The sequence below is a fragment of the Oenanthe melanoleuca genome, unplaced genomic scaffold (assembly GCF_029582105.1).
Source record: "Oenanthe melanoleuca isolate GR-GAL-2019-014 unplaced genomic scaffold, OMel1.0 S096, whole genome shotgun sequence".
NCBI lineage: Eukaryota > Metazoa > Chordata > Aves > Passeriformes > Muscicapidae > Oenanthe > Oenanthe melanoleuca.
In genome coordinates this window covers 19586-28492 of record NW_026612745.1, presented here as the reverse complement: position 1 = coordinate 28492, position 8907 = coordinate 19586, and the positions used below count along the sequence as shown (strand labels likewise).

At 47.5% G+C, this 8907-nt stretch overlaps 1 pseudogene; it reads left to right on the top strand.

The window, feature by feature from the left end:
- The first annotated feature begins 3711 nt into the window (after positions 1-3711).
- On the top strand, positions 3712-7925 carry LOC130266591 (uncharacterized; annotated as a pseudogene).
- The last annotated feature ends 982 nt before the right edge of the window (positions 7926-8907 follow it).

Below are 8907 nucleotides of genomic sequence, written 5' to 3'. Positions count from 1 at the left end.
GTAATAGAGTACATGTACACCCTATATCTCAAGCACTAATTTTTGTTTGATTTCTCATAGATTTTACTAGGTAAACAAGACAAAAGGTCCTCATGACAGCCTGGCAACTCTGCCATGCTCTAACCCTCAAGTGACAGACACTTTAAAAGTTTCTGAGTTGTAGCTAGAGTTACACCTGCTCCAAGTGCCACTGTGATTATTTAAACCTAACAAAAGTAATATAAATAATGCATTTATTTCACTAGTGGATAGGTTACATTCATGCCATAGCAAACATCCACATCTGTCTGATGAGAAAGCAGGTCTGGAGGGTACAATTTCAATCTGAGTTAAAATTGTAATATTAGATGCAACTGGATATTTCAGAAAACAGTAGGATAAGAACCCAGTGACACAACCACAGCTACTGTAATTTTAATAATTGGAATTGGTATGTTTGACAGTTATTTTGCCATGCAAGGGAGATATTATAAGAATACATTCAATCAAAATACTGTTTTCTAAAGGAATAGTGTATGTGTCTTTTTCTAAATAGGAATTGATAAATATATTCCTATAAGCCCCAAGACATACTACACAGTGCTTGCTGCATGTTTTATTAACTCCAGTATTGAATGAGTTCTCTGATCAGATACTCTGATGCTGAGACAAGGCAAGAAGCTCAATTTACTCTCCAAAATCAGTCTAGTCAGACACAAGAACAGGTGACTGAAGAAGGGCAAATAAAAACACGTTTTCCATTAATTGACAAATATGAGTTTTGCTGAAATGCTGAATGTGAATGAGTTCTCCAATGCTTTCCTGCAGATATTCACCTGCCTAACCTTCTCTCAAGAGTCAATGTTGGCAATTCCTGCTGAGCACATCAAAGCCCTGTCTTAGTTTATAATTATTTTTCTCCTGTTTTCTTCACAGATGAGGAGAAGAAATCATGTTTATTTTGCTGTGCTGAAAGAACTCCTTACAAAGGCTTCTGCTAGTGGTTTCTAATTTGGTTGCATAATTTTTACACTCCTTTTCTCCCCAAAGAACATAACTGTAGTTTAAGTAGAATTCATGAATTAAAGAATATCCATTTAGATAATTTGATTTGAGAGTTGTGTGAGGCATCTGGAACATGGACAGAAGATGCCACCCACTATCCAGACTTAAATGTCTTCTTCAAAATGTTTGTTCTCAAGATCTTAGACTTTTAAGGTGTAATGGTAGAAGTGTTCCCTTTTTGATACAGCAAAGGCAATTTATTTTAGTTACCTTTGTTAGGGAGATACTGCTACTGTCACAGTCCTGTTAGGGCAGCAGGCATTCAGGTTTTTTAGTAGTAGACACAAAAATGTTCCTGGACTGTTAAAAATTGTTTCATGTCAGAAACTAGAACTAGAAAAAGTGCATGACCTGTTGCATGAGATATAATTAAGTTAGGAGCAGCTTGGCCATATCTGAAGCAATAGAAAGCAATTTTCCTGAGAAAGGTTGAAAAAATCCATATTGATCAGTACTAAGTAGTAAAAATTTATTGCAATGTTGTCAGTTGCCTTATTTCAAATCAATACAAATCTCACCAAAAGCTTCTTAAATGCAGTAAGAATCTGACAAGGCCTTTTTGTCACAGATTAGTGTTAAAGCAATGAAAGGGCCCCCAAGGAAAACTGTCTCCAGCCAGAATGCCAGCTGCATCCCATTTCAGCAGCACTCCTTCTGGTACAGGACATCTTTATTGGCATTTTGGAACCCTGAAGAGAAGCTTAATGTTTTGTCAGTTAACTAATGCAAATGGTCAAGAATGCCTAAAGACTTTGCATTTCTGGCTGCTTTTATCAAATGGTAAAAGTTGTTAGTTTTAAGAAGAAAAAAGTCAATCAGCCAGCTGAATAAAATGAAAGGTTGGATATAGAAGGAGTTTTTTTCCTGTTTACAATTTAAAGGAAAAACTTTCATAAAAAGGTGTTTTAGTCAGAGGGCTAAGATCCCATGATAAGATATTGGAACCTGAAATTCACACACACTGATGTCAGAGTAATACTTTCCTTAGAAAAGGATTCAGGAAAATTTTGACTCAGCTATATATCATCTATGTTTTAGATGTTGGAAAACTGCCTTCCCAAAGCAGAACAACCTAATTTCATGTAGCAGGGAAATATGACAGCATCCTCTGTACTTTTAGAACAAAGGTATTTCAGGAATTCTTATTGTACTAGCATTTGATTGATTAATTGGCATTACCAGAGCCCTTTGGATGAAAAGAGACATTTTACTTATGAAGTTATAATTATTTGTACAGAAAATGTGGGCACATTAATTAAAAACTAAAACATCTAAAATTAGTGATATGTACTTAACATTTCAAATCATGTCTTTTTCAAAACTTGAAATGGTCTCTTGGTTTTATTTGGGTTGGGGACCTGAATGCCTACAAAGGTGAAGCCACAAAGAATGCAAATCATGTGAAAAGACAATGGGGATTTTGTCCTAGATCACTTATAAACTGCTAAAAAAATTGCAGTTTTTTTATAATGTAAGTATTTTTGTCCTTTGCATAAGACTGTGTGCAGTGATGTGTTATACAAGAGCTGCTTGTGTGGAGCTGTGCTCCAACCAAAGCTGAAGAGTTTGTCTCCATTTCCTAGGTGGAGTCTAACAGAAACCAGCCACCCACCAATAAATGATAACTTGCTGTTTGGAGGAGTTTATAAATGAAAATAGTGGAGAACATAGAGGAAAGGTCTGCAGAGTAGTAGACAAACTCTCTGGAATGTACAGTACTTAGGAGGAGATGGGGTGAGAGGATGGAAGGATCCCTCCCAATGAAAATCCTCACAAAAACAAGTGGAAATGGTATTTACTAGGATAGAAATTTTCTTCTCTTTACCCTGGTGCTGATATTTTGAGCCATTTGTCTGACAAGCTACAGTTGAAAGACAGAAAAATTTTGGGAGCTGGTGCATATCTGTAAGAAATGCAAACACTGAGGCTTCTCTGTTCTACACAAAAACTCAAACCTCTGAACTGCTAATTATGAATTTTATGGGGGCTTGCAACAGGTGTGGAGTTCCAGAACCTTTCTGAAAACTCTTCTGAGAGACTGCAGTGAGGAATGAACCAAAGCTGAGAATCCTGCTTCCAATGAGAACTTAAATGTAGAAAAAAAGGATAGATTCTACTTACAAGGTTGCAAAAAAATGTCAACAGATCTTATATTTCATTGGAAAGGAAGACCATGGTACAGAGGATCAGTAATCTGGCTTGAAGCCAGAGTGGTGCAGGTAATTAGTGTCTGTGCTGTGGCTCGAAGGGTCGTGGTTTCAAATCCCGACTGTTTGGACTGTTTGGTTTGTGCTTTGTTGTATAGTTCAGGATATCAGAATGGGTTGCACATCCTCTTCTGAATGTGATAATAATAGTATTCCAAGAAATAGCCCTTTGGGGCTAATATTGAAAAGCTGGGCAGATCTGATTGGAGAAGAGTCTGAGCTTTCAAAGCCTAAACTTATTAGACTCTCGGAAAAATTTTGGCCAGTGTATGAATTAGATAATGGAGAAACCTGGCCTAAGTTTGGAAGTTTAAATCACAAATTAATATCAAGTTTAATATCCCAACTGCGTAGAGATAAATTTTTTGAAGAGCTAAAATATGCCCGGCTTTTCCTGATATTAGCATGTAAGCTGGACCGAGAAAAAGAGAAAGCAGATTTGGACCTGGTTGCGCCTGCCATGAAAGCAGAATCGGTCCCAACTGCGCCGGGCACGGGCCCGGGCCGGGGCACGGCCCCTCCTCCCGCAGCCCCGCAGAGGGGGGAAAGGGGGGGCGCGGCTCAGGCAGGGCCCCGGTCAGTGAAGGAGGAGGAAGGCGGGCCCTGGCGGTCATGCACACTGCCCGCGCTGCCGTCCCCGGCACCGCCCACGGGGGTCGGGAAAAAAGAAAGAGATAACGAGTGTGTGCAGCCCTCGGTGCCGCCCCGAGAGGAGGGGCCGGGGGACAAGGCCTTTTACGAAGAAGGCGGAGAGGGAGCCCATAGGAGAGGTGGCGCCTCCTCTGCTCTTGGGCTTGATAGCTACCGTGGCAACCCCGAAGGCCGGGGCGCGGCCCCTCCTCCCGCAGCCCCGCAAAGGGGAGAAAGGAGGGGAAGCACGGGAAGCGGGGTGACAACAGGCAGCAAAGCAGCTGCAGCCGAAGAAGAAATTCGTCTTTCGCGTCCCCAAGGAAGAAGCGGCCCCGAGCGGTGCCCCGCGCCCCGCCGAGCTCGCCGCGCCCGGCCCCGGCCTCGCCAAGGGCGAATCGGGCGGGCCGCCGCTGTGCAGGTTAAGCGGCGCCCAAGACAAGAGAGCTAAAGCTGCTGCAGCGGGGCTTGCTGCTGTCGGAGCTGCGCGGCTGCCGGGTGCGGCTCCGCAGCAACCCCAACGCGCTGCGGGTGCGCGACTGCCGCGGATGCCCCGCGCTCTGCGGGCCCGTGCCCACCTCCGTGCGGGTGGAGGCTGCAGCGCCTGCCCGTGCGCGCTGGCCGGTTAGCAGCTCCGCACCCACCGCACTACCCACTGCTGGGTCTGTGTGCGAGTCACCAGCCGGGCCATCATCGAAGCCTGTCCCAGGGTCTCCTTCACCCCCTACTTCCAGAGTTACCCTGGTATCGAGAGAGATTTCGAGTTGTCTGGGCTCAGCAAGAACAAAACAGTAACAACTGGAACCTAGTGGGGCACATTGACTGGTTAACTCATCCACGAACTCTGGGACTTAATCCCCAATATGTAATTAAATAATTCTACTTCATATTTAAATTTAAAACTATAATGTATGGCTAGATTTCTTAGTTAAAGAATACCTGTTAAATATTGTTTACTGTTCTTGCACAAGTTGCTGCCATAATCTGTAGGTATCACTGTGAAATTTGCCAATTTCTAAAAGACTTTATTGTGAGTTCTAACTTATTGAGGTGGAGCAAAGGCCACTGGTACACGAACGACAGTGAGCCACTGTTAGAGCTGTTGTGCTGCTTTCACTCACCCAGGCAGACTAAATTAGTTACAGTGAAGCTGTCCTGTGCTATGGGCTGTTCCTCTGCCCCCTCCTCTCCTGGGAGCAATCTGGCAAGAGGGGTATGAAAAGAGTCAGAGCCAGAGCTCAGAGCAGCAGGGCTGGGCCAGCACTGAAACAAAATGAGCCTAAGAGGGAATGCACCAAAACTCAGGGTTTGTGGGGTACTGTCAGTTCTCCCCCTGATCTGTCAAATAGAGCAGCACTGCAGACTCAGGCATGAGGTATTTATGCGCAGCAACTTCATGGGAGTAAACATAGTGGACGTGTCTCATCTCATCAGATAAACATTAGATCCTGCAGTTTGTAAGATGTTTCTGTGCTGTAGATGTGGATGTATGTTTGAGGTGAGCACCTAAATCTGCTGGTGTTTGCAGTAGCTCTGGGTCCCATCTGGGGTGCTGTCTGGAAGAAGCTCTCTGTCTCACGAGTGGGTCCCAGGGGAGGCACCTCAGCTGCAGTTGCAGCTTGTGGCAAGCAGAACATTGGATATTTATTAGAACATATTTTCTGCATCACAATTACCCATTGGGAATCACTCATTTCAGGTGATTCCTTATATGTGCCTAGAATAAAAAGATCAAATATCTAATTTTCTAGCAGTTTGTAGTTGCCTGGTGCAGCAGACTGGAATGCAGAAGTCTAAAAGAAAAGATGTTTTGATAAACATCTAATGCTCTCCTGATATATTAATTACTCCAGAGTTAAGAAAAGCTTAAGCTTTGCTCCTAAACAAGTTTTAACAACAAAAATAAATGTAAATGATAGTGTGTTTTGGGTGATTCCTTGTCTTTGTTTCTATTCTATGTTTAATTGTTGTTCTTCTTTATATATTTGATTATGCAAAATATTATTCTTGCTAAATTGTTTCCTGTTATTAAGTTTATGGGTTTTTTTAGTATGTATTGTTATTAGATATTTGTCTAATGTTAGATATTTATATTATTATTGTTAAACATTGACTAGTTATTAAGTTTCTGTTGATAATGAAGTTTAGAATAGAGACTTGACAAGGTAGCAGAGGCCTTGTCAAGCCTCTAAAGGGAGGAAATGATGCCTTCAGATCCCAGCTTTCTGTTCTGCTTGGGTATGCTTTCTGTTGTGCTTTAGGGTGATAAAGGTGAAACAGTCTGATACCAGCTATGGGCTCAAGGACAGTTTCTTCAGACTCCAGGCCCAAAGTATAAACAACCTGAGAAGAGGAGGGCAGGCCAGCCAAGAGAAGAGGAGGAGGACACCTTACAATTTGAAACTATTAATTGGATGGCTGACTCCTGTATGTAAATGGACTGAAGTCTATAAAAATGTAAAATCATGTGACCAAGCTCTCTTTTGCATCCACCTTGGAGCCACTCGGGCAGGGCAGGGGCCACGCTGTGGCACTGTTGCTGCCAGGGTGTGGCCTTTGAAGGCCTTTCAATAGATACCCATTTATTTCCCCTAACTCTGTGTGATCTCTGTTCCAGCTCGTAAAGGCAACAGTTTCATGTGTCACATCCGCCCCCACAGCGACACACCAGTCCATCCCAGTCTCTCCCAGTGCTCCCCCACCTGTGCATCTCGGCCTCCTCAGAGCCTCCCCAGTCCTTTCAGTGTCACCAGTCTCTCCTAATTCCTCTCAGTCCACAGCCATTCCATTCCCAATCCACTCCCAGTCCTTCTAACTCCACTCCCAGACCTCCACCCTCTCCCCCAGTGCCCCTCCAGTCCCTCCCAAGTCCCTTTCAGTCCAATCCCAGACTGACATCCCCTCTCCCAGTACCCTGATCCAATCCACTCCCTCCCAGTGTTCTCCCACTCTCTCCAAGTTCATCCCCAGTCCCTCTCAGTGCCACACCACCCCTCTCCCATCACTCCCAGTTCCCCTCAGCTGATCCCAGCGTATCCTCGCTCTCTCCCAGTGCCCCCCAGAGTGTCCATCTCACTGTGGCCCTCGAGCTCCCAGCCCAGCCCTGGCTGCCTGCTCTGCTCTGTGATGGATTTCTACCCTGCCCAGATCCAGCTGAGGTGGTTCCAGGGCCAGCAGGAACTCTCAGGGCATGTAGTGGCCACCGACCTGGTCGCCAGTGGGGACTGGACTCTTTCAAGCTCCTGGTGCTGCTGGAAACCCTCCCCAGGTGTGGGGGGGTCACCTCCAGCTTCCAGGTGGAGCACATCAGCCTGGAGCACCCCCTGAGCCTGCACTGGGGCACAGCCTGGACCCTGCAGTGCAAGGGCAGTGTGGAGGTACTGGGGGGGCAGGGAGAGGGACTGAGATGTCCTGGGAGTAACTGGGAGCAAGTTTGAGATAACCTGGTTTAAACTGGGAGAGGGGTTTCAGGGTTTAGAATGACTGACAAGGGGTTTGAAGGATGCTGAGGAGGGTGTGATGGGGTTCAGCCGGTCCTGATGGGCACTGGGAGGGAGTTTGGGGGTGCTGGGTGTAACAGAGTGGGATTTGAGTGAGCTTGGAGGGGCTGGAAAAAGATCAGGGATTGGAAAGTAGGGTTGGAATGAGGCTGCTTCTGCTAGGAAGAGACTGGAAGGAGTCTTGTTGAGTCATGGAGAGGCTGGGAAGGGACTGGGAGAGGGTTTGGGAGTCCTGGGGTTGTGGGGGGCAACTGGGAGGGGGCTGTGGGATCCTGAGAGGGACAGGAAAGGCTTTGGTGGGTCCCGGGGAGGCTGGTACAAGACTGGGAGGAGGTTTCAGGGGGTCCTCGGTGGGTTGGGGGAGATTGGAGAGGTGCTTAGAGGGGCTTGGGGTGTCTGTAAAGGGATCTGGAGGATCCGGACCCTGCGGAACCCAATGATGTTGCCGCCGGACACCGGGTGCAGCAAAGTGCTGACGGGGATCGGGGTCTTCAAGTTGGGCGTCGTCTTCCTGACGCTGGGGCTCGGAATCTATGCAAGAAGGTGAGGGAGTGGCCGGGAGCGTGTGTGCTCCCCCTGGGGCCACCAACAGAGTGTCATCCACTTTTCTCTGCTCTGAGAGCTCCTGACCCAGCAGTGGCTGCACCCCCTCCCCGTGGCCGCAGGCCCGGCCAGGACCCCCCGCTCTGTCCCCTTGCTGATTTAGGGGGGGGGGATTGTGTGTACCCCCAGCCCTGCTGTCACTCTGCCCGTGCCCAGCTGTTCCCAGTGTTCCCACTAAGGCTTCCCAGTTAGACCCAGTTCCATTTACTGGGAGGCGGGACTTGGGGGGACCCCGCGGGGGGATCGTGGTTGCGCGGGGAGGGCGGGGTCCAGGTGGGGAACACTGGGTGCTGCGGGTCTGCCCGGCAACCGGTGAGTCATCAGAGCTGCTCTCTCTGATTGGCTGAAACTTCTCCATCGCATTGTCTGATTGGCTGAGGAGAGGCCCGGGAGTTGAGAGAAGGAACAGGAGAGATCCCGTCCCGAGCACCGACAGGGAACAACAGACCCAGCCTGGGCACAGGGAGGGGATTTATTACCAACCAAATCACAGCAGGACAAGGAGAAGAGAGAGAAATCTCGGCAACCCCGTCCCGCCACACAACGGGGATCACCACGGCCACGGATCACCAGGGCTCTGCCCAACAGGGGTCACTGGGGATCATCCAACACCGATCCTCCCATGGGGGATGGAGCTGGTGCAGAGCACGAAGCTCTTCCCACACTCGGGGCACTCACAGGGCTTCCCTTAGTGATGGCTCCGTTGGTGTTGGGTCAAGTGAGAGCTGTGTGAGAAGCTCTTCCCACACTCAGGACACTCGTAGGACCTCTCCCCAGTGTGGATGCGCTGGTGGCTCCTCAGTTGAGAGCTCAGCCCAAAGCTCTTCCCACATTCCAAGCAGGTGTAGGGCTGTTCTCCAGTGTGGATCACCTGGTGCTACATCAGGTAGTGGCTCTCTCTGAATCCCTTCCCTCATTTCCCACAC